This window comes from Pan paniscus, chromosome 5 (assembly GCF_029289425.2).
Source record: "Pan paniscus chromosome 5, NHGRI_mPanPan1-v2.0_pri, whole genome shotgun sequence".
Taxonomy (NCBI): domain Eukaryota; kingdom Metazoa; phylum Chordata; class Mammalia; order Primates; family Hominidae; genus Pan; species Pan paniscus.
Window position 1 is genome coordinate 179,027,007 of NC_073254.2, and position 25,339 is coordinate 179,052,345.

Here is a 25,339-nt window from a genome sequence, read left to right on the forward strand (position 1 = left end):
TGAGCCAGCTCCGGGACATTCGGGTGGAAAGCAGCATGTGTTCCTGAAGCAGTCAGTTAAGTTTGATGACATATTCTGTATTTGGAATGAAAGATAGAAATTGGGCCGGGTTTGGTGGCTTACGCCTGTAATCCCAGCACTTTGGGAGGCCGAGGCAGGAGGATTGCTTGCTTGGGCCCATGAATTTGAGACTAGTTTTGGCAATATAGTGAGACCTGGTCTCTACAAAAAACAAAACAAAACGAAACAAAAACAAAAACAAAAAACTAGCTGGGCATGGTGGCATGCACCTAAAGTGGGAGGATTGCTTGAGCCCATGAGGTTGAGGCTGCAGTGAGCTGTGATCATGCCACTGCACCCCAGCCTGGGTGACAGAGCAAGACTCTGTTTTAAAAAAAGAATTGAACAAATATTTAAAAAGAATGTCTGCAAAATTGTTTCTGGTTTCTCTGGGTTTCTTCCCATCAGGTAGCAGAATGTTAGAGTAGGAAGAGGATTTGCGAGATCATCCAGCCAACCTCCTGGCTGCCTTACAGAAACTTGAAAATGGTCTAGGATTGAGAACTTGCTCCTTAGATGTTTCAGAGGCATAACCTACTGTGCACAAGCAGACTTGTTCAAATTGATGTTTAACATTGATAGGCTATACTATTATCTCTAACCAGTTGTTCTACACCCTGCCCCAATCACTTTTTTTTTTTTTTTTTTGAGACAGAGTCTCGCTCTGTCACCAAGGCTGGAGTGCAATGGTGCGATCTCAGCTCACTGCAACCTCTGCCTCCTGGGTTCAAGCGTCTCCTGCCTCAGCTTCCTGAGTAGCTGGGATTACAGGCACCCGCCAACACGCCCACCTAATTTTTGTATTTTTAGTAGAGATGGAGTTTCACCTTGCTGGCCAGGCTGGTCTCGAACTCCTGACCTCAGGTGATGCACCTGCCTCGGCCTTCCAAAGTGCTGAGATTACAGACGTGAGCCACCACGCCAGGCCCCCAATCACTTTTAATGTAGGCAAATTCGTAGGAGCTCTGAAATATACAGTCAGGTGTTGCTTCACCGTGGGGTTATGTTGTGAGACGTGCATTGTTAGGTAATTGTGTTGTTTTGGAAACATCATAGAGCGCATTTACGCAAACCTAGATGGTGCTTCACCGTGGGGTTATGTTGTGAGAAGTGCACTGTTAGGTAATTGTGTTGTTTTGGAAACATATAGAGCGCATTTACGCAAACCTAGATGGTATCGGCCTACCACATACCTAGGCTAAGTGGTAGAGCCCATTGCTCCCAGGCTACAGACCTGTACAGCAAGTACTGAGTACTGCAGGCAATTGCAGCACAATAGGAAGTATTTATGTCTCCAAACGTATCTAAACAGAAAAGGTAAAATACAAATATGGTAATATAATCTTAAGGGACCACATCAAGAAATGACTGGCAAAGTTCACGTAAAAATGCCCTTGGCAATTATGCATGATTTGACCTGCAGTAACTACTGGGTCCCACATAATGAGCGGAAGGTCGGGCACCCTACTACAGCTCATAATTCACATGGGTAATTTGATGTAGTTGTTAATGGTCTGCCGTAAAAAAGAGTCATCCTAACAGCTCCAAAGCTATTTCTGTAACTGATCTTTATCCTAGCAGTCACAGCCGAACACGCCCACATGGATCCTCAGTGAAAGGCAAAGTTAGACGCTGGCAAGCTCTCCATTAGCTGCAATCATGCTGGTCTAAGATGAATCCTTTTATTGGAAATCTGGTGGGCAAAGCCACAGAAGCTCTCTTTTCTCTGGGAAATAATATAGCTTCTAGGTAATGTGTGCTTTACAGCCCACACCTCCTGGCCATGCTTTGCCCTAGGGATGGGGAGACACAGTGGGAGAGAGTGAGGGGGAAGGGAAGGGGGAGAGGGAGGAGGAAGAAAGAGGGAGGGAAAGCGGGTGGGGGAGGAGGAGTGGGCATGAGGGGGAAGAGAGAAGGAAGGGGAAGCGGAAGGGGAGAGGGAGAAGAGGGAGGGGAAGTGAGAAGGAAGGGGAAGAGAGGGAGAAGGAGGAGGAAGGAAAGGAAAGGGACAAGAGGGAAGGATGAGAGGGAGAGAGAAGGGCTTCAAACAACCTTCAACACACACAGAATGGCCCTCTGCTTCTATTTCTTTCTTTGAACCAATAATTTAATTGAAAAAGAATTTTAAGGCCCAGTGTATTGGCTCATGCCTGTAATCCCAGCACTTTGGGAGGCTGAGGCAGGTGGATCACTTGAGGTCAGGAGTTTGAGACCAACCTGGCCAACATGGTGAAACCCTGTGTCTACTAAAAATACAAAATTGTGCTGGGGAAGCTGAAGCAGGAGCTACTGGGGAGGCTGAGGCAGGAGAATCACTTGAACATGGGAGGCAGAGGTTGCAGTGAGCTGAGATTGCGCCACTGCACTCCAGCCTAGGCAACAGAGTGAGACTCTTGTCAAAAGAAAGAAAGAAAGAAAAGAAGGAAGGAAGGAAGGAAGGAAGGGGAAGGAAGGGAAGGAAAGGAGGGAGGGAAGGAGGGTGGGAGGGAGGAAGGAAGGAAGGAAGGGGAAGGGGAAGGGAAGGGAAGGAGGGAGGGAGGGAAGAAGGAAGGAAGGAAGGAAGGAATTTTAAGGCTAAGTACAGACTGTCACGTACCAGTTTCAGTCAACTATGAACCAAATATACAGCAATGGTATATTTGCTGTGTCCCATAAGATTATAATGGAGCTGGAAAATTCCTATCACCCAGTCACATCTTGATGATCCTGACCCTGTGTAGGCTAATGTATGTGTATGTGTCTTAGTTTGTAACAACAAATTTTTAAAGTAAAAAAAAATAAAAAAAATTTTAAAATAGAAAAAAGTTTATAGAATAAGGATACAAAGAAAGAAAATAATTTTGTAAAGCTGTAAAATGCGTTTGTGTTTTAAGCTGTTTTATAAAAGAGTCAAAAAGTTAAAACAAATTAAAAAGTTTATAAAATAAGAGAGTTACAGTAAGCTAAGGTTAATTTATTATAATATTATTATATAATTTATAATTAATTTATTATAATAATATTCTTTTAAAATATGGAACACTGCATGAATTTACATGTTGATATGGTTTGGCTGTGTCCCCACCCAAATCTCATCTTGAATTGTAATCCCCATAATCCCCACATGTCATAGGAGGGACCCAGTGGGAAGTGATTGGATTGCCCAGTGGGCAATTTCCCCCATGCTGTTATTGTGATAGTGAGTGAGTTGTCATGAGATCTGATTTTTTTTTTTTTTTTTTTTTTTTTTTTTTGTGACAGAGTCTTGCTCTGTAGCCCAGGCTGGAGTGCAATGGCATGATCTCGGCTCACTGCAACCTCTGCCTCCTGGGTTCAAGTGATTCTCCTGCCTCAGCCCCCCGAGTAGCTGGGATTACAGGCACCTGCCACCTTGCCCGGCTAATTTTTGTATTTTTAGTAGAGACGGGGTTTCCCCATGTTGGCCAAGCTGGTCTTGAACTCCTGACCTCAGGTGATCTGCCCGCCTCGCCCTCCCAAAGTGCTAGGATTATAGGTGTGAGCCACCGCGCCCTGCCGAGATCTGATGGTTTTATACGTGTCTAGCATTTCCCCTGCTTGCACTCACTTCTCCTTCCTGCTGCCTTGTGAAGAAGGTGCCCTGCTTTTCCTTTGCCTTCTGCCACGATTGTGTTTCTTTCCTAAGGTCTCCCCAGCCATGCTGAACTGTGAGTCAGTTAAACTTCTTTCCTTTATAAATTACCCACTCTCGGGTATTTCTTTACAGCAATGTGAGAACAGATTAATTCACATGTCATCCTTGCACAGGGGCCATGCTGATCTTCTCTGTGTCATTCCTTAATTTATTACTGAAGAAAGAAAAATACTTGTTACACATTTAGCATAGCCTACATGTACAATGTTTATCAAGTCCACTGCAGTGTACAGTAATGCCCTAGGCCTTCACATTCACTCACCACTCACTCACTCATTGACTCATCCAGAGCAACTTCCGGTCCTGTAAGCCTCGTCCATGGTAAGTGCGCCGTTCAGGTGTACCATTTTTATCTTTTTGTAATTGTAATTTTAATTAAAATAAATTTTTTTTTTATAGAGTTGAGGTCTTGCTTCGTTGCCTAGGCTGGTGTTGAACTGCTGGCTTCAAGTGATCCTCCCACCTTGGCTTCCCAAAATGCTAGGATTACAGGCATAAGCCACTGTACCCAGCCCATTTTTATCTTTTTTTTTCATTTTAAATTTAGTTTATTGGTTAAATCATGATATAGAAGTTCACTGTTCAAAAAATCATTAAAGATTATTGTGGCCGGGTGTGGTGGCTCACGCCTGTAATCCCAGCACTTTGGGAGGCTGAAGCAGGTGGATCACGAGGTCAGGAGTTCAAGATCAGCCTGGCCAATATGGTGAAACCCCGTCTCTACTAAAAAAAAATACAAAAATTAGCTGGGCATGGTGGTGTGCGCCTGTAGTCTCAGCTACTCGGGAGGCTGAGGCAGGAGAATCGCTTGAACCCAGGAGGCAGAGGTTGCAGTGAGCCCAGATCACGCCACTGCACTCCAGCCTGGGTGACAGAGTGAGACTCCGTCTCAAAACAAACAAACAAACAAACAAACAAACAAACAAAAAAACCAAAAAAGATTACTGCAAATAGCTAAAGACCCAGATCCCGAGACACAATTGCATTTGTTATGCATCTTAAAGTTTAATATTTTTATTGTACCATACAGGTTAGTACTGTTATTGTCAGTATGTACTTTCATAAAAACATATAGTATGAATCATTTTCTTTTAAAAATGCTTCAAGGCAGGGCACGGTGGCTCATGCCTGTAATCCCAGCACTTTGGGAGGCTGAGGTGGGCGGATCATGAGGTCAAGAGATTGAGACCATCCTGGCCAACATGGTGAAATCCCGTCTCTACTAAAAATACAAAATTAGTCAGGCATGGTGGCGGGCACCTTTAGTCCCAACTACTCGGGAGGCTGAGGCAGGAGAATGGCTTGAACCCAGGAGGTGGAGGTTGCAGTGAGCTGAGATCACGTCACTGCACTCTAGCCTGGGTGACAGAGCAAGACTCTGTTTCAAAAAAAAAAAAAGTTTCTAAACCTTTAAAAATGTGTGTAATATAGAATACATACAAAAAATACATTTAAATGCACAGAATAATGGATTATTATGAAGTGAACCCAAGGACAATGGCCTAATGACTTTAGAAATAAACACCGTCAGTATTCCCAAAGTCCCATACCTATGTGTTCATTGCCTAACCTTTTGAGAATTTCTTCTTCTTTTTTTTGTTTTCAACTTTTATTTTAGGTTCAGAGGTACATGTACAGGTTTGTTATGTAGGTAAATTGCATGTCACTGGGGTGTGCTGTACAGATTATTTCATTACCCAGGTAATAAGCATAATGCCTGCTAGGTCGTTTTTCCATCCTCACCCTCTTCCCACTCTCCACCCTCAGGTGGGCCCCTGTGTGTGTTGTTCTCCTCTTTGTGTTCACGTGTACTCAGTGTTTTGCTCACACTTATAAGTGAGAACATGCTGGATTTGGTTTTCTTTTCCTTTGTTAGTTTGCTTAGGATAATGGCCTCTAGCTCCATCCATGTTCCTGCAAAGGACATTATTTTGTTCTTTTTCATGGCTGTGTAGTGTTCCATGGTATACATGTACTACATTTTTTTTTTTTTTTTTTACCATTTTTATCTTTTATACCACTTTTTTTTTTTTTTTTTTGAGACGGAATCTCTCTCTGTCACCCAGGCTTGGGTGCAGTGGCATGATCTCAGCTCACTGCAACCTCCGTCTCCTGGGTTCAAGTGATTCTCCTGCCTCAGCCTCCCGAGTAGTATACCATATTTTTACTGTACCTCTTATATGGTTAGATACACAAATACATTGTGTTACAGTTGCCTACAGTATTCAGTCCAGGTTATGTGCAGTACAGGTTAGCAGCTCAGGAGCAAAGGGCTCTACCATAGACCCCTGGTGCACAGTAGGCGATACCATCTAGCTTTGTGTAAGTACACTCTGATATTCACATGATGATAAAAATCACCTAATGAGGCATTTTTCAGAACATATTTCTATCATTAAGAGATTTGTGGCCAGGTGTGGCAGCTCATGCCTGTAATCCCAGCATTTTGGGAGGCTGAAGCAGGCAGATCATTGAGGTCAGGAGCTCGAGACCAGCCTGGCCAACATGGCAAAACCCCGTCTCTACCAAAAATACAAAAATTAGCCAGGTATGGGGGTATGTGCCTGTAATCCCAGCTACTAGGGAGGCTGAGGCAGGACAATCGCTTGAACACAGGCAGCGGAGGTTGCAGTGAGCTGAGATTGCGCCACTGCACTCCAGCCTGGGCAGCAGAGGAAGAGTCTGTCTCAAAAAACAAAAACAAAAACAAAAAAAAATTTGTAACTGCGTATGTTATGTATGCATGTATGTATCTATTTATCTATCTATCCATCTATCTGATGACTTTCTTTTCTCTCCAGGATGTATGGTGTTTTAGAAGAAATAATAGCTCAGCGGCACAAAGGATCAGAGAAATTCACACCTGAGATGTGGGAATCAATGACAAAGACAAAGATCTCTTCCCAGAGAATATTCTCCTTCATGCAGGAGCCTAGGAATACTATGCGACACTTGATACTAGCCCTGAGTATTGGCAGGTCCTGTACCTCCCATCTGAGGTGTGGTCATTTCTCCCACTTCTAAGAGTAAATGAATTATCATTCCCATCTTGATTGACTCATTTAACAAGAATAAGAAGCTCATATCTCAAGTAAGGGCTGGACCATGAGACCATGTGTCTTAGTCTGTTTGGCTGCCATAACAAAATACCTTAGACTGGGTCATTTATAAACAACAGAAATTGGTTGCTCACAGTTCTGAGGCTGGAAGTCCAAGATCAAGGTGCCAGCGGACTTGGTGTGTGGGGAGGGTGCTCTGCTCCATGAGCGGTGTGCTGTTGCTGTGTCATCATTTTGCCCAAGTGTCTTTTATAAGGACTCTAATCTCATTCACAAGAGTGGAGCCCTCCTGACTTAATCACTCCCCAGGGGCCTCATCTCTTCATACTACTACATTGGGTTTTAGGTTCCACCTATGAATTTTGGGAGACACCAACTTTCAGACCATAACAGCATGGTCCGTCAGCTGGTGAAGAAACAAACTGAGGTATAGCCACATAATGAAACAGTACTCAGCAATAGAAGGAATGGATGAATCTCAAAATAATTATACTGAGTGAAAGAAGCCAGAAAAAAAGAGTATGTATGGTTCAACATCTATAAAATTGGAGGCAATGCAAACACACCTACAATGACAAATCAGTGGCTGCCTATGGTTGGCAGGGTGGGTGTGGATCACAAACAGGCGTGAGAAAACTTTTATTATTTTTTCTTTTTTTTGAGAGGGAATCTCGCTCTGTCATCCAGGCTGGAGTGCAGCGGCGTGATCTCGGCTCACTGCAACCTCCATCTCCAGGGTTCAAGTGATTCTCCTGCCTCAGCCTCCTGAGTAGCTGGGATTACAGGCGCGCACCACCAAACCCGGCTAATTTTTTTTGTATTTTTAGTAAAGATGGGGTTTCCCCATGTTGGCCAGGCTGGTCTTAAACTCCTGATCTCAAGTGATCTGCCCGCCTTGGCCTCGCAAATTGCTGGGATTACAGGCGTAAGCCACGGTGCCTGACCAGAAAACTCTTGAGGGTGATGGATACGTTTATTATCTTGATTGTGGTGTTGGAGACATGGGAGCATATGTCCAAACTCATCAAATTGTATACCTTAAATATGTGGTGTTTATTTTATTTATTTATTTATTTTTGAGACAGGGTCTCGCTCTGTTCCAGCTGGAGTGCAGTGGCTCAGCGAAGCCTTGACCTCCTGGGCTCAAGCAATCTTCCTGTCTTAGTCTCCCAAGTAGCTGGGACCACAAGTGCACACAACCGTGCTTGGCTAATTAAACAAATTTTTTTTTGTAGAAATGGGGTTCCACTATGTTGTCCAGGCCGGTCTTAAACTCCTGGGCTCAAGCGATCCACCTGCCTTGGCCTCCCCAGTGGTTGGGATTATAGGCATGAGTCACAGCACCTTTGCTGTTTATTGTGTACCAATTATACCTCGACAAAGATGAACAAACAAAAAGAATATCTAAGCTGGGCCCAATGGCTCATGCCTGTAATCCTAGCATTTTGGGAAGTTGGGGTTGGAGAATCATCTGAGGCCAGGAGTTCGAGACCAGCGTGGGCAAGGTAATGAGACCTCGTCTCTACCAATAAATAAATAAATAAATAAATAAATAAATAAATAAATAAATAACTGAATAAATTAGCTGGACATGGCAGCACATGCCTGTAGCCTCAGTTACTCAGGAGGCAGAGGCAGGAGGATGGCTTGAGCCCAGGAAGTTGGGGCTGCAGTACCTCTGCACTCCAGCTTGGGTGGCAGAGCACGACTCTGTCTCAGAAAACAAACAAACAAACAAACAAAAAGAATGTCGAAAGGAGGGCAATCTACAATAATTCTTAATGAGAAGATGGGAAAAGACTATGAAAATCTTTTGGACCACGCAGATGCTCACCAGTTCTCATTGCTAAATCTTTCAAAACAGCTGCTCAACTTAAAGACGATTCTGTAGACTTTTGTTACGTAAAAAGACAGTGTTCCAAATTTGCTGACATTTTCTGACACGGTAAGTTGTTCTCAGAGACACAACTCCACAACTCCTGGCAGATTTTATTTATTTATTTTTTTTGAGACGGAGTTTGACTCTTGTCACCCAGGCTGGAGTGCAATGGCACGATCTCAGCTCACTGCAACCTCTGCCTCCTGCGTTCAAGCAATTCTCCTGCCTCAGCCTCCTGAGTAGCTGGCATTACAGGTACGTGCCACCATGCCCAGCAAATTTTTGTATTTTTAGTAGAGACAGGGTTTCGTCATGTTGGCCGGGCTAGTCTCGAACTCTTGACCTCAGGTGATCCACCTGCCTTGGACTCCCAAAGTGCTGGGATTATAGGCGTGAGCCATTGTGTCCGGCTGCAGATATTTTTGAAAACAAAAATAAAAACAGATGTATAATCTGATTCCTCATGGTTAGAGGAGATATTCTAAAATTGAGTATGCTAGTAACTACTTTTCAAAAGAAACTTTCAAAAATATTTTAAAAACAGATGTTTGGAACTATTTCTATTATTACGTGACTTTGTTACTGAAAATGATGTGTGTCGCTTTTAAAAAATCCATTCTTTCCCACTTCAAAAGTTGGCATCCCATACATATATATACCTACTATGTACCCATAAAAATTATTTAAAAAGTTGGAACCAGAATCTTCTAACTTGCTTAAAATGTTTCACATTAAATTATCAGGCTTTCAAAGCATTTATTAAAATTACCAAAGTGGAACACCCTCTGATTATTTATTTTGCAAGAACAACTGGTTGGATCAGAGAGGATTAAATTTGCTAGTGAATTTCAAGAAACAACTTCTGTGTAATTGATGAATGAGATTAATAAATATTTTAATTTAATAAACACAATATCTTTTTTCCATTTGTCTGTACTTATCTTTGTGAGATGCCCTTTTTAGCTAAGGTACTCATGAAAACCAAGTAATGAAATAACATGAACTTAAAACCAGACCTTCAAATTGCCCCATCATAAAGTATTAAAACAATATTTTAAAAAATTATGCAAAATTTAAAATCACATTGCTTGCTGTAAAATATTAATACAATATATGCATAATACAGATTATATTTTATATGTACACACAATATTACTATTCCTTTTTTTTTTTTTTAGGACGGAGTCTCGCTCTGTCACACAGGCTGGAGTGCAATGGCGCGATCTCGGCTCACTGCAACCTCCACCCCCAGGTTTAAGCAATTATCTGCCTCAGCCTCCAGAGTACCTGGGATTACATGCGTGTGCCACCATGCCCGGCTAATGTTTTGTATTTTTAGTAGAGACAGGGTTTCATCATCTTGGCCAGGCTGGTCTTGAACTCCTGACTTCGTGATCCGCCCACCTTGGCCTCCCAAAGTGCTGGGATTACAGGCGTGAGCCACTGCGCCTAGTCATAATATTACTATTCTTAATGAGATAAAATGTTTTTTGGTACCATTCATAAATAAAATAAAGCAAGCATTATTTTAGAAAACCCACTAATGTACTACTAAGGATGCAAGATGAAAAATGTGGTGACCTCTATTCTAGTGATGTTTCTGAAGATGCTGTAATTCTCTAGGTACTAGCACCCCTGGGATGCTACCCTCCCCGCACAACTAGTGACTGTGATCTGTGGGAACTGGCTGGGCTTACTGCTTGAACCCAGTCTTGTTCTAAAGATAGTTATGGAGTTTGTGTATACAAATTCAGTGTGCTGTCTTGGTTTTATTGGAACAGTCTCAGGTCTATAGCATGTCTAAAGCAAACAGTAATCACATTTGGATGTTGTGTTAGAATATGTGGTTATGATATGGTTTAATGTAATGACCTCCAAAAATAGCATAACACTCAGATGACTGTAAATTATTAATCAAGTCAATGTGGACTGGGAAGCACAGGTCCCAGAAGCAGCTGACCAAGCAAGTTTTATTGCAGAAGATAGCACCCTAGCTATCCTTGAGCCATAACAATATCCATAAAAAACCCTCTGTATAGGCTCATTAGGGAGGCCAGAGTGATTTAGGGAATTATTTTGCAACGAATAAAAGCCTGACATTGACAAAAGTGAGAAGCCAGAGTGGAAATACTGTGATGATTTAGACTGCTTCTTGACTTCGGCTGGACCTTCAGGCCACCTGGGGCACTAGTATTTAAACACACACACAAAAAGTCCTCAAGGTATTCTGATATGCAGCCATGGTTGAGAACCACTTTTACAACCATAATCATCATTGCATTTGCTTCACTTTCACTTCTGGACATGATAGAGAAACTGGTACCCGACTTGCCCTCTGCTAAAAACGATAAAAGTAGACAGAATATATGCATCGACTGTTTTGGGGCATTGAGTAACAGGCAATGCTGGACTGGGATCATGAGATATGGGAAACACAAGATGAGCCCCAGGATCACCTGGCTTTCTGCCTGCTTTGGCACAGGGAAGTGAGATCCAAGCTGAGCAGTGACTTTACTGAGATGAAGAGGCAGAAATTGGGGCTTGGGGCTGCTGAAGTAGCTGAAGTCTGCAGAACAGGGTACTAGAGAAGAAGAGAGTTGTTCAGGACAATGAAGTCTGTGTGGGAAGTCTTTATGTGAATCCTTAACTTAGGACTAGGCTGTGATTGTCCAAGGCAGGCCTCCATGAGGCCTGTGCTGGGGCTGAGAGCGGCACAGTAATACTAGAACTTGTACGTTGCTTGGAGATGTTAGCGCTCTGGCCTAACGTGAACATTTTGGGCATTCGGGTGAGACCTAGAAAGGCTATGCCTTGGGAGTAAGGACTATGCCATAAAGCAAGAACAATACTTTAGGACTAAGCTTTAAACCAAAATAGGTTCCTCCCAAACAAAGAATAATACTAGCCTAGCCTGATCAAAAGGATATAACAGTAATTTAAACGCCTGCCAGAACAAAACTCAACATCTTATACAGGAAGATGACATAATCCAAACTCCCTACGTCGTATCATTCACAGTGTCCACCACACGGTAACAAATTAGTAGACGTGCAAAGAAGCAGAAACATGTGACCCATGATCAAGAAGAAAAAGCTATCAGTAACATCTAGATCCAAGTGGTCTAAATGTTGAACTCAGCAGAGAAAGACTCTGAACAACTAATCTAAAAATATCCAAAGACTTAAAGAAAAGGATCGTCCTAATAAGATCAATGAGGAGTCTCAGCAGAGAAATGGGATGATAAAAAAGGACCAATGGAAATGCTAAAACGAAAAATTACAATCTGTAAAATAAAAGTTTCACTGCTTAGCAACAGACTGCAGAAGAAAGGGCTGATGAATCTGAAATAAAGCAATAGAAATGATCAGATTTGAAGAATGAGAAGAAAAAACGAGCAGAGGTGTAGTGACTTGTAGGGCAATTTCAAGTTGTCTAAATCATATGTAATTAGAATCCCAGTAAATGAAAAGAAAGAGAATGGCAGAAAAATTGTTGAAAGAAATAATAGCCTTGATCCCTCAAATTTAATGATAAACATCAGTCTACAGATACAGGAAGCTTGGAGAACCCTAAACAAGAGAACAAGAGAACTATACCTCAGTATATAATAGTCAATTTTATTTTACTTTATTTTTTTCAGACAGGGTCTTGCTCTGTCGCCCAGGCTGGAGTGCAGTGGCATGATCACAGCTAGACCTGTGCAGCCTAGACCTCCCAGGCTCAGGTGATCCTCCCACCTCAGCCTCCCATATAGCTGGGACCACAGGTGCACGCCACCGTGCCTGGCTAATTTTTAAAAGTTTTTGTAGAGACAAGGTCTCATTACGTTGTCCAAGCTGGTCTCGAACTCCTGGGCTCAAGTGATCCTCCCGCCTTGGCCTCCCAAAGTGTTGGAATTACAAGCGTGAGCCACTGTGCCTGGCTGATAGTCAAATTTATATTATAGAACACAAATTCAACAGTGGCAGAATCACATTGTCAACACCAGCAGCATCAGGACAACAGGGAAGGAACGCCACAGTCACAGCCATAGGGGAACCCAGCTTTTTTGATGATGACAACCACCCAGGTACCTGTTAAGATACAAGTCCCTGGCCTCTATCCCAAGCCCACTGATCAGAGTCACTGGGGGAGCTGGGTGGTTAAAAAGCAACCAGATAATTCTCACTCTGGGCAAGTCAGGAAACTGCCGGAATTCCCTTTACTGAGGAGTGGCCGACTGGTGATTGTCTTGGAAAATAAGAAAGGTTGTGTTTTTTCACTGTGATAAATTTAAAAATATTCTGTTAAATAGTATTTGCTTTGTTTTTTAATGTTTCACAAATTGATATTGATTAGTAGACAAAAGGATTGACCTGGCACAAACTTTACTTAGTTGGTGGAGATCCACAAAGCAATAATTATGCAGTCATAATTTGTGAAAACCCAGTATGCTAAAATCAATCCGTTTTCGGTAGAATGTTCTAATTCATGCCTCTTATCCAGTAAATATACATAAGCATTTTAACGATGTATAGAAACTCTTTCTTTTGTCAAAAATAGACAGGCCCACAGCACTATGATTTTGTGACCAGCTGCCCAACATAAGAAGGGCTGTATCCCCCTGTTCTTATTTATGTGAATCTGTAGAAGCCAGACTATCATCCATTTTTTTTTTTTTTTTTTGAGACAGAGTCTCACTCTGTTGCCCAGGCTGGAGTGCAGTGGCTCACTGCAAGCTCCACCTCCTAGGTTCACGCCATTCTCCTGCCTCAGCCTCCGGAGTAGCTGGGACTACAGGCACCCGCCACCATGCCTGGCTAATTTTTTGTATTTTTAATGAAGACAGGGTTTTGCCATGTTGGCCAGGCTGGTCTACAACTCTTGACCTCAGGTGATCCGTCCACCTCGGCCTCCCAAAGTGCTGGGATTACAGGCATGAGCCACCGTGCCCGGCCAGACTATCATTCTTAAGAAGCAATTCCTTTAAACATATAATCAGGCCAGGTGTGGTGGTTCATGCCTGTGATCCCAGCACTTTCGGAGGCTGCAGCAAGCGGATCACTTGAGGCCAGGAGTTTGAGACCAGCCTGGCTAACATGGGGAAACCCCATCTCCACTAAAAATACAAAAAAAATTAGCCAGGTGTGGTGGTGCATGCCTGTAATCCCAGCTACTTGGGAGGCTGAGGCAGGAGAATCACTTGAACCAGGGAGGCAGAGGTTGCAATGAGCCGAGATTGCACTACTGCCCTCCAGCCTGGGCAACAGAGTGAGATCGTCTGAAAAACAAACAAACAAACAAACCCCCCCCCAAAAAACAGGTCAGGTACAGTGGCTCACTCTTGTAATCCCAGCACTGTGGGAGGCTGAAGCAGGCGGATCACCTGAGGTCCAGAGTTTGAGACCAGCCTGGCCAATATGGCGAAACCCTGTCTCTACTAAAAATAAAAAACAATTAGCCGGGTGTGGTGGCACATGCCTGTAATCCCAGCTACTCAGGAGGCTGAGGCAGGAAAATTGCTTGAACTGGGAGACGGAGGTTGCAGTGAGCCGAGATTGCACCACTGCACTCCAGCCTTGGCGAAAGAGCGAGACTCCATCTCAAAAAAAAAAAAAAAAAAAAAAAAAAAAAAAAATCCGATTTCATTCTGGTCAACCAAATTTGACCAGAATGGGAAATCACATTTGAGCTATAGCTATAGTATTCTTTCAGCTCTCCAAAGGGAATCACTAAACCATTTCTGTCTGGGAAGATAATAGCAGGAGGTAGAGAGACGATCATTAAATGACTATTGAAGCTCTTATTACAACCAACCATGATGTCACTCTCTCCCCGTAGATTTCTGCATTCATTGCATTTCATGTTTTTTAGCTTCAGAGTAATCTGGTTGTAATTGCTAAGGTTGTCTGGGTTTCAGGTATCAGAAACCAACTCTGTAATTATTTTGAATGAAAAGGGAATTTACTGGAAGTTGGCCCAAGCATTTCAAGGCATTTGAACAACTGCACTTTGAAAAGGGCAGGACCTAGGAAGGCACTAGAAACCTGGACAATTGTGGGTCTTTAGTGTGCTGCTGTTAATGTGACTTGTACCAACAATTGCCAGTCTGTTTCTTCCTTTCCGTCTTCAAAATCCCAGCTTCCTCTGTGAGGGAATGTGACTTGTTTACCTTGGGTCACTTGTCCTCTTGCAGACCTGTCAGCCCTGGGGGCACAGGATTTCATGGCTGCAACATGCTTGTTGACTGGGGCGGGGAAGTTATGGGTTTATCCTCTTCATTCTCTCCCTGGACACTAGTCACACTCATAGTTTCTGCTTTCCCTTCATTTAACTCACATTCAAATTTTTATTTCTGGCTGGGCACGGTGGCTCATGCCTGTAATTGCAGCACTTTGGGAGGCCAAGGCGAGCAGATTGCTTGAGCCCAGGAGTTCAAGACCAGCCTGGGAAACATGGTGAAACCCCGTCTCTACAAAAAATACAAAATTTAACCAGCCATGGTGGTGTAGGCCTGTAGTCCCAGCTAGGGAGGCTGAGGTAGGAGAATCACCAGAGCCTGGGGAGGTTGAAGCTGCAGTGAGCTGTGATCATGCTGCTGCACTCCATCCTGGGTGACAGAGCCAGATCCTGTCTCAAAAACAAACAAAACAAACAAGCAAACAAACAAACACTTAATTTCTAGCCATTGCCTTCCTTTCAAGTTTGAAGCCCTCGCCTTTGACTCCCGGCTTTGCGTTTCTATCTGGATGTTCCACCTGATCCAGACTCAGTTTCCCCCCGTATCCCTCCCTTGCCTCAGCCACAGTGCGCATCTGCTGTATGGTGGTTATTGAGGATATCAAAGTGGATAAAATGTCCCTACTATGCTCTAGTGGCGCAGACAGGCAAGTCAGACAGAGGAGGTATTGGTTCTTGCTGGGGCCTTTTGAGTTAGACCTGAGGAGAGGTGGAAGGACTCTCTGAGCAGAGGCCCCTGCGGATGAGCCCATCACAGACAGGGCACCTGTTGGGAGGTGGCCCAGAGGAAGCTGGGAGGGCAGGTGGGGGCCCAGGTCAGCACAGTAGTAGAGGATCAGAGCCACGTGGCGGGGAGCAGCTCCTGCAGGCTTCCGGGGCAGTGAAGTCCCAGCTGAGACTGTGGCCAGCGGGAGTCGGCAGGTGAAAAGGAGGTAGGAAGGTAGGGAGAGCAGCAGGCGCAGAAACTAGTGCCCCTCACATTTAGTCCGCACTGGAAACCAAGTTCAACGTTCTCCGTGGACAGGATTCCGCACAAGTAGTCAATTTTCTGTTCTGAGACTGGCTTCGTTTCTGTCTCTCTCTCCTCTGATTCCAGCTCCTATTTGAGTGCTTGTGCATAATCAGAGTTTGATTATTTTAAAGCATTCTTTTTCCACTCTAAGTACATAATCATTGTAGAAAATCTGAAAGCAGAGGAACCCCTTAGAGGGCGAAATCACAGTCAGCCTTCAAACTCAAAGACACGGTAGGTACTTGGCACTGTCTTTCATTTCCTCCTGTGCTGTGATCTGCTCTGATGGGTGTGACTATACCAAATCCACGACTGTGCCACGCCTCCTAAACGCTGATTCCTGGACGACACTGCAGCTTCCTCCGCTGCCTTGGGGACACGCCCCACTCGCTGTCAAAGCGCCCTGGAGTCTCCTCGCATCTCCCTTCCCTGGGCTCCACCCTTGGGGGCCCCCGGCTGTGGCTCCCACTCTGGGCCTCAGCTCCCAGGAACCCAACCCACTCCCTTTTGCTCCTCGGCCTTCTCCTGCCGCCTTCTCTGGAAGGCTCCCTCATCCTCTGTCGTAGTCCAGGGCTCCCTCCTAGACCTGCGGCCCGGCACTGCGGCCATTCCTTGGTGCCCCGCCCGCCCTCCACCACCGAGCACGTCCTGCTTTTCTCCTGGGCTTCCTGGTGTCCACCAGGAGTTGAGCTTCCTCTCTGTGTCCCCCTTGCCTGGCTCAGTGTCTGGGACAAGCTCTGTGCTCCTCTGCCCTACGTCCTTCCCATAGCCCACTGTCCCGAGCCCTCTGTCCTGTGGCTTGCTGTCCCGAGGCCCTTTCTCCTGTTCTCTGGCGGTGTGGCAATCTGTGTTCCCTTGGATGCATCTGTCCCTACCTCCGGGGCTCGACAGTCCCCTCTGCCTGGGAAACTCTTGCGGGCTGTCTGCATGGCTCCCGCCCCTTTTCAGGAGGTCCCCTGACTGCTCTTCTTACTGTTTCCTACCTGCCCCCAGCAGCTAGCAGGGCGTCGGTCCCTCATAAAATGTGTTGCTGACCTCGCACCCAGTACGCAGTGAACACGGGCGGGGAACGTCCGCGCAGGGGCGGGCACACCCTCATTAAATGCAGCCCCAGCACTCTCACCTGGGTCAGCCTCCGGGCGCCTCCGGGCTGCTGCAGCGCCACCGGCGCGCTTTCTGCCCACTGCTGCCCACTGCCTTCCTCTTTCAGTTGGGTCACAGATCGCTACACCGTTCCCATCGCCCTCCTGCTCGAACAGTTCCTTCTCTTTCCCGGCAGTGAGACCTCAAACGCTCGGGCGTGGGACTAAGGCCTCCGCCATCATTTCCCCGAGTTCCCTGCCTTTGACAATTCATCAAATAGCGCTAGCTCTTTTTGTGTCTTAAATGTAAGCGGTAATGAGTAAAATCAGTGTCTCCCTGACTAGTGCTCCAATTGCTAATGGTGACAAAGGCAATCAGGTGTCACCTGAAGTAACACCTGTAACATCAAGTAACATCTGAATTCTGTTGGGCAAGGCCTTTATCATGAAGTTGTCATTATGAGAAAATAAATGAGACTAGTTTCCTGTTAGAAAGCACACACTGGGAAAATCACAAATAGGAAATTCAAGATTAACTCTTGCTAGGGAGAATAATCATTCTAATAATCATATATATATATTTTCATATATATATATATTTTTAGATGGAGTTTCGCTCTTATTGCCCAGGCTGGAGTGCAATGGCACTATCTCGGGCGATGTCCGCTCACGGCAACCTCTGCCTCCCGGGTTCAAGCGATTCTCCTGTCTCAAACTCCCGAGTAGCTGGGATTGCAGACATGGCCACCACGCCTGGCTAATTTTGTATTTTTAGCAGAGACGGGGTTTCTCCATGTTGGTCAGGCTGGTCTCGAACTCCTGACCTCAGGTGATCCACTCGCCTCAGCCTCCCAAAGTGCTGGGATTATAGGCGTGAGCCACCGCGCCCGGCCAATAACACATATTTTTAAAGGCAAAGCTTCCCATGGTACTGATAAACCAAGAAAGATAACTGGATGAGGTGGATAGCATGGGTCTCATATACAAGGAGAACTGCATTTTCCTAAAGGGAACATCCCCAAGAGTGTTTTTGTCTTTTGATTCAAATTGAAAAGACACATATTTGATCTTTATTGTATGAGGGGTTTTATAAGGTCACAAATATAAGATTTTGTGTCACAAATATGCATTTTTGTCTTGGGTTTCATATTTGGACAGAAAAATATCACCTTATATTTGGGCAAGTGTAACAAATGTCTCCTTCTGAAATAATGGATTTAGAAATCTTGGATTTCTATGATTTGAATTAAGATGATTAAAAGTTACAGAATTGGCTGGGTGTGGTGGCTCACGCTTGTAATCCCAGCACTTTGGGAGGCCGAGGCCGGCAGATCACCTGAGGTCAGGAGTTCGAGATCAGCCTGGCCAATATGGAGAAATCCCATCTCTACTAAAAAATGCAAAAAATTGCCAGGCGTGGTGGTGCATGCCTGTAATCCCAGCTACTCGGGAGGCTGAGGCAGGAGAATTACTTGAACTCAGGAGGTGGAGGTTGCAGTGAGTTGAGATCACACCACTGCATTTCAGCCTGGGCGACAGAATGAGACCCTGTCTCAAGAAAAAAAGCAAGTCTACAGAATTGTTCAGGATCCCCACATAAAGATGAGTTTCCCTGGACAGAGATGAGGTTAGGACACTGGAAGGCTATGTGCAGACTGGAGGGACCAGATGGGCGGAGGACAGGGCTGAGCAAGGTTGGTCCCAGGACCAGCCTCAGTGGCAATTTCCATGGCAGGGCTGCTGCCTTCCTGTAAATAACCCAAGGATATTTACATACACATCCTCCAGGATGTGTATCAACTGATAACTAACTCAGAAGAGAGCAATCTGATCTCCATCTCTGCTTCCTGCTCAAAATCCCCCAAGTAGGGCAGGAAGAAGAGCATGTTGACCCAAACTCTCAGCTTCTATAACCAGTTTTGATTTTCTGCTTTGATATTTGGTAGGAATTTTGTCCTGTGGACAGTATTATTTATTTTATTTATTTATTTATTTTGAGACAGAGTCTGGCTTTGTGCCCCAGGCTGGAGTGCAGTGGTGCAATCTCGGCTCACTGCAAGCTCTGCCTCTGGGTTCACGCCATTCTCCTGCCTCAGCTTCCCGAGTAGCTGGGACTACCGGCGCCTGCCACCACGCCCGGCTAATTTTTTTTTGTATTTTTAGTTGAGACAGGGTTTCACTGTGTTAGCCAGGATGGTCTCGATCTCCTGACCTTGTGATCCGCCCGCCTCGGCCTCCCAAAGTGCTGGGATTACAGGCGTGAGCCACCGTGCCTGGCTGACAATATTTATTTATTAAGGAGTTAGTAATACTGACATCTCATTTAAAAAAAATTGGGTCATTCCTCTGCTAAAAATCTTGGAATAACTCTGCATTGCACCCAGAGGACAGCCAATGGAGTCCTTGAAATGATCCTCAATGCTCAACATGATTAGGTTCTATTACCTGTTTGAGCTCTTCTTTATTTAAAAAAAAATATTTGTTTCCTTTCCAACTTTTATTTTTGGTTCAAGGGGTACATGTGCAGGTTTGTTATATGGGTAAATTGCATATCACAGGGGTTTGGTGTACAGATTATTTTGTCACCCAGGTAATAAGCATACTACCTGAGAGGCAGTGTTTTGATTCTCATCCTCCTCCCACCCTCTACCCTCAAGTAGGCCCTGGTGTCTATTATTCCCTTCTTTGTATCCATGTTTACTCAATGTTTAGCTCCCACTTATAAATGAGAACATGTGGTATTGGGTTTTCTGTTCCTGCATTAATTTGCTTGGGGTAATGACCTCCAATGGCATCTATGTTGCTGCAAAGGACATGATCTTGTTCTTTTTTATGGCTGTGTTGTATTCCATATTGATCTCTTCTTTTACTACTTTTCTGCTCGTTCACTCTGTTCCAGTCACACTGGCCTTGCTATTCTTTGAATGCCAAATGCTTTCACTGCTATAAGTTTATACAGATTTTAAAATTTTCTTCTTGCATTATAAGTTGTATCTTTCCAGGAATTTGTTCTTTCTAATTTGTTAAACTTGTTGACATAAATTGTTTATAATATTCGATTATACTTTTAAGTTGTTCATTAGTAGTACTTTGATTATCCTTTTAGTGTCTGTAGGATCTGTAGAAATGCCTCCTCTTTTTCCCCCCGATATTGTATCTTCTTTTTTCTTGATCAGTCTAGCTAAAGAATTTTCAATTTTATTTTTCCGCTGAAATAACTTTTGGTTTTATTGATTATTATCCTGTCTTCTGTTGTTATTATAGTTTCATCTTTGTTAATTTCTGCTTTGATCTTTATTACTTCCTTTTCTTAACTTTAAGTTTAATTTGCTCCTGTTTTTCTAGTTTCTTAGGGAGGGCCCTAGATAATTTATCTTACACCTTTCTTTTTTATTACAAGTGTTTAAAGCTATAAATGTTCCTATAAACTTTAGTAGACACATTTTAATAAGTTGTGTTTTCATTTTCATTCAGTTCAAGATATTTTCTCAGTTCTCTTGATATTTATTCTTAGATCCTTGGGTTATTTAAAACTGTTATTTCATTTGCACTGACTTAGCTTATATACTTTTAAACTTTTATGCTGAAAAATTTGAAGTCTACAGGAAAGTTGCAAGAATAACACAGAGAATACCCATAAACCCTTCACCTAATTTTGCTATTAAGATTTTACCAGTTCTCTTTTCCCCTCTCTCTTTCCATATTCTTGTTAGTATTTTTATTTCTTCGACATTATTAGATTTGAGAATATGTTACTGACATGATGACTTACCTTTAAGTACTTCAGTGTATGTGTCTTAAGAACAAAGACATTATCTTACATAAATATAGCAGAATTATCAAACTCAGAAAATTTAACACTCATAATGATATTCATATCTAAAATATAGTCTATATTCAAATTTCCCAATAATGTCCTTTGTTGTTGCTATCTTTCTCCTTTTTTCTCTCCCCTCCCCCTTCCCTTCCCTTCCGTTTCCTTCCCTTTCCTTCCCTTCCCCTCCCCTCCCCTCCTTTCCCCTCCCCTCCCTTCCTCTCCCCTCCCCTCCCCTTCCCTCCCCTCCCTTCCCCTCCCCTCCCTTCCCCTCCCCTCCCCTCCCCTCCCCTTCCCTTTCTTTCTTCCCTTTCTCTTTCTTTCAAGTAGAGACAGAATCTCTCTATGTTGCTCAGGTTGGTCTGGAATCCCTGGCCTCAAGTGATCCTCCTGCTTTGGCCTCCCAAAGAGCTGGGATTACAGGCATGAGCTACTGTGCCTGGCCAGAACTCAAACTTACGTATATTGTAAAAATTACAATATATGTATTACATGCATATTTGTACATGTATGTAATTTGTATATTGTAATTTTTTAATAGTACATTTATAAAATCATTATAAAATGAAGTTCTGGATTAGACTGTCTTGTTGGTCAATCAGTAAAATGAATTATTTTGTTTATTTATTTGAGACAGAATCTTGCTCTGTTGCCCAGGCTGCAGTGCAGTGGCACAATCTTGGCTCACAGCAACCTCTGCCTCCTGAGTTCAAGCGATTCTCCTGCCTCAGCCTCCTGAGTAGCTGGGATTACAGGCACGCGCCAACACACCCAGCTAATTTTGTATTTTTAGTAGAGATGGGATTTCACCATGTTCGCCAGGCTGGTTTCAAACTCCTCACCTCAGGTGATCTGCCCACCTCAGCCTCCCAAAGTGCTGGGATTACAGGTGTGAGCCACCATGCCTGGCCTCTTTTGTTTTCAAATCTGCAGAAACTCAAGTATATATCAAAGCATTGTTATGTAATTTCAGAAATTTTGGTCGTAGAAGATTTAAATTGTAGCAGCAGCATGCTCTGTTATCCATGCTCCCTCTGTTTCAATGTCCTGAGACCCTTTGGCTAACATCCTAAGTCCTATGTCTGTGTTCTCTGTGATGAAGCAGGTAATGTATACTTGTTCTTTTGTTAGCCTTGATCTGCAGATGAAATTGAATTCAGTGGACTGAGCCGTCTGCGGCCTCTTTCCCAGAATCTCAGAGGCTCTGACAGGGGTTCAGGGTTGAGTTGCTTCCAGGGTCAGCCTAATGGCTCTGCTTCTAGATGCTGCTGAATTGACCTGATCAGTGCCTTCTTGGTCTGAAAGAGTTAATGTGTTGACTTAAGTCCGCTATTCCGAGGGAGTGTTTGGTGCAGTCTTAAGTATCAGAATATTTTAGCAGGTGGTTTACGCTGTCTCTTAACATTGATTCTTCAATTAGTAAACTCACTGAAGCTGACAAAAGAACACTAGTGAAATACAATGCCTCCTCATGCTAGGCTCTGGGGAGAATCAGGTTTGTGGGTAATGCTTTCAACATCCACAATATTCTAACATCTTAAAGAACATGCTCCTAGACAGCTTACATACTAAAGAGTACTATGCCTCGAAGAACTAATCATCCTTCCTAAGTGCAGTTATCTGTAAATGCTAGTTTGAGATATTTAAATAATGTGATTTGGATTTTACAAAAAGACTTTTTTTTTTTGCCTCCAGATGGACATACTTTAAGATTGCTACCAAATGAAAACTCTGTAATTGTTAGTTCGGTTTTCAATGCTGGATATTGGCTAAATCCCCATCTGTGCTTCTGATGATGGTGTTTGTGCATACCCTAGGCATATTTTGTTCTGCAGGAAAATAAACCGAAGTTAAGTTCCAGAAGTCTAAACTGTGGAAAGACAGGGCTTGTTCATCCTTGTCATGTTCATCCCTGTATCTAAAGCTCAGGAACTCAATAACTATTTAATGAAGGAGTAAATGAGTAAAGGAATTTATTAGTATTTTTGACAAATTCCAAACAGATTAGAGAGGCACAAATGATTTTTATTAAAACTTATATTCTCCCCTTTCTTCTCCCAGACTGTAATTTAAAATATGTACTCATAATTTGCTTAATTTGGAAACAGGCGGAGAACAGAAATTCTATCTTTAAAAGTACCATATTCTGTATTATTACTTGGCACTTAAAAAATAATTTTTTTTTTTTTTTTGAGGCAGGGTCTTTCTCTGTTACCCAGGCTGCAGTGCAGTGGTGCAATCACGGCTCACTGCAACCTTGACCTCCCAGGCACAGGCAATTCTCCCACCTCAACCTCCCTAGTAGCTGGGACCACAAGTGTGTGCCACCTCGCCTGGCTAATTTTTGTATTTTTTGTGGAAATGGGGTCTATGCTATGTTGCCCAGGCTGGTATTGAACTCTTGGGCTCAAGTGATTTGCTCACCTCGGCCTCCCAAAGTGCTAGGATTACAGGTATGAGCCACCACACCTGGCCAGAAATAATGTTTTAAAAGCATGACAGGAAGTTTCCAGTCAATAAGTTTAATGTCAGGGTTGGTCAGACCATACTATACATGCTGTGAGACTTTTTCATCCTATCAGGTTTATTACATTTATTGTACATTATTGATTTAGAAACTCATAAACTACCTTTCGTTAAAATTACATTTTCAACCAAAGCAAGTTATTGGAAATAAAAAGCACTGCAGGAATTATATATATATATACATATATACATACATATAATTGTATATATGTACATATGTTATATATGTACATATAATATATGTACATATATAATTATATATGTGCATATATACACAAAATATACAAATATATGTATGTATGCACATATTTAATTGTATATTATATTAATTATATTAATATATTAATTGTATATTAATATAATTAATATTAATACATTAATTGTATATTAATATATAATATTAATACATTAATTGTATATTAATATATAATATTAATACATTAATTGTATATTAATATATAATATTAATACATTAATTGTATATTAATAAATTAATATTAATACATTAATTGTATATTAATATAATTAATAGTAATATATTAATATAATATAGTATATTAATATAATATATAATTATATATGTGCATATATACATATATTTGTATGTTATATATGTATATATTTATATATAAATATGTATTTATGTTTGTATATATTTATATAAATATACATTTATATATAAATACATATATACATATAAACATATATATATTTACATATAAATATGTTTATATGTATATATTTAAATATATAAATGTATAATTATACATTTATATATTATATACAAACATTTATATACATTTTATATATATTTATATATTTTGTGATTTTTTATCACACTAGAAAACTGATCAATTAAAACAGAAAACTCCTATTTAAACTTGAAGCTTTACTACTTCAATAATTTTATCATATAATACTATTTTAACATTGTAATAACATTGTAATATTTGCTTTGGCCAATACTGCCTGAAAGTAAACTCATGGCTATATTCTTAAAACCTAGATATGTCCTAAATTTCTGAATAAAAAAGGATAGACTATTGCTTTTTATAGAATTTTATACTTTTTGTAAAAACATTCACCAAAGTAAATAAGATACAATTTGACTATATTTAATTATAAGAAGACACTTTTTGGGCATTTTCCTTCCAATCTACATGGACTCTCATCCATTCTTCTGAGCACTTAGTGCAGCAGATGGCTAGAGGGCATGGACGGGGTCAGCTACACCTATGTTCCCCTGAGAATCACACGAGCTAGTCCCTAGTCTGTCTTCTTTGGGGGTTTAGAGATTGGCAGGGATTGCTAGGGTCTGGTAGCATCACCTAATTCACTGGGTCCAATTTCCATTTTTCTTTAGTATGAGGGACTATATTGTGGGTCAAATGAGAAGAAGAAACGAATGTGTATGAAAGAACCCAGAGAAGAAACAGTGCTCGGTGGTTTTCAAGTTTTCAACTCTGGCTGCACTTTCCGCTAACTTGGGCAGCTTTGAAACCGTGATGCCTGGACTCCGCCCCAGCGCAGCTGAATCACAGTTTGCATTCATTGCACAAAGTATTGTTTAGAAGGTGCTTTTAGGAGTATCTTGCAGTGATCTCATAGGGCTGAGGAAGTTTGCCCATGCAGGGAGGCAGGACTTGCTTCATTTTCAAGAGACGCGGAAGTCGGGCAGCAACCTTCCCTGTTAGTTCATTGTTGTGTTTTTAGTCACAAAACAGGTCCTGGTGCATAATAAGTCTAAATAAATATCTGTTGAATAAATAAATGACAAAGTATAAAGACTAAGCTGTGTTTTCTCCTCATGGTAGGGATATGCACTCTAGGTTCTCTCTTCAAATGTGCAGCAGATTTCTCTTTAGCCATTCCACTCGCAAACTGGCATCTGTCTGACAGGCGATGTCTTAAGTCTTTTCTTATTGAACGCTATTTTATTTCTTGATGTTTATTATGGAAAGAGTGATGATGTTTCATGTATTATTTTCTGATTAATAAATGAAAATTAGATTTTATGTTATGTTAAAATAACGTTA

The 25,339-nt window shown here is 42.3% G+C and overlaps 1 protein-coding gene and 1 non-coding gene across 3 annotated transcripts in view; both read right to left on the minus strand.

Moving 5' to 3' along the window:
* The window catches only part of RSPH3 (radial spoke head 3), a 112,215-nt gene that overhangs the window by 33,926 nt on the left and 52,950 nt on the right, over window positions 1-25,339 (minus strand). The window contains exon 9 of one of the 2 annotated variants that reach the window (XR_008625809.2): window positions 5,293-9,060. The exons of the other annotated variant lie outside the window; for it this stretch is intronic. The gene's annotated coding sequence lies outside the window, so the exon portion shown is untranslated. Of the gene's footprint in view, window positions 1-5,292; window positions 9,061-25,339 lie in introns of those variants that run through there. 2 annotated transcript variants of the gene reach the window in all.
* Window positions 3,781-3,886, minus strand: LOC112440211 (U6 spliceosomal RNA). Its single transcript, XR_003028394.1, has one exon. It is a non-coding gene; the product is annotated as a U6 spliceosomal RNA (small nuclear RNA).